Source organism: Triticum dicoccoides, chromosome 5B, assembly GCF_002162155.2.
Source record: "Triticum dicoccoides isolate Atlit2015 ecotype Zavitan chromosome 5B, WEW_v2.0, whole genome shotgun sequence".
Lineage (NCBI taxonomy): Eukaryota > Viridiplantae > Streptophyta > Magnoliopsida > Poales > Poaceae > Triticum > Triticum dicoccoides.
This window is the reverse complement of record NC_041389.1, coordinates 395,616,737-395,617,450: the sequence shown is the minus strand read 5'-3', so window position 1 is coordinate 395,617,450 and position 714 is coordinate 395,616,737.

The following is a 714-nucleotide window of genomic DNA, read 5'->3' as shown; positions in this document are numbered from 1 at the left end:
GGGTTGATAAGAATGGATAGATATAGGGAGAGAGAGGGATGATTTATTGAAGGAACGTTTGCTATATGTGCCACACATAATTCCCTTCTCTTCCGGTTGTGGTTGGTCTTTGCGTGGTTGCAAATGGTTGGGGAAAAATCTTTCACGAAAAAGTATCGTGCTATCAAAAACAAATAGTCAAAGAAAGCTATGGGCGATGACGATCATCAAGGCAAATAGAAAAGCAGTACGAACATAATCATTTGTAGACAGTTAAGAAACAAATCCATCAAATGGTTCGGTTAGTTTCCGGGTTGTGGTTGGTCTCTGCGCCACTGCGGGCGCACCAACGGGGTGTGCCCTTTTCGGCCAGGGTTGAGCATTGCATGACCGGCTTGCGAGTTGGCTGTGCCCGGTCGGCCAGGCGTCGTCCAGCCAGACCGCATGTGCAGCTTGCTCGGGCTGTGAGCGTTGCATGCCACCCTCTCGAGTCAGGTGCACCCATTGGAATAGCAGCAAAAATGGCCGCCATGGCAGAGGTTTCAGAAAATGTTGGTATGACAGCCATTTTGCACTGCCATGAAAGAGGTTTTGGGATAAAATTCAAAATAGGATTCATCTATGGATAGAAATGCAATGTGAACGCTGGACGCGCCGCTTAGAACTATATGTCATGGGTGAACGTGACATCTGTCGTATGATAAGATGGATAATGACAAACATGGAGCTTTGCGC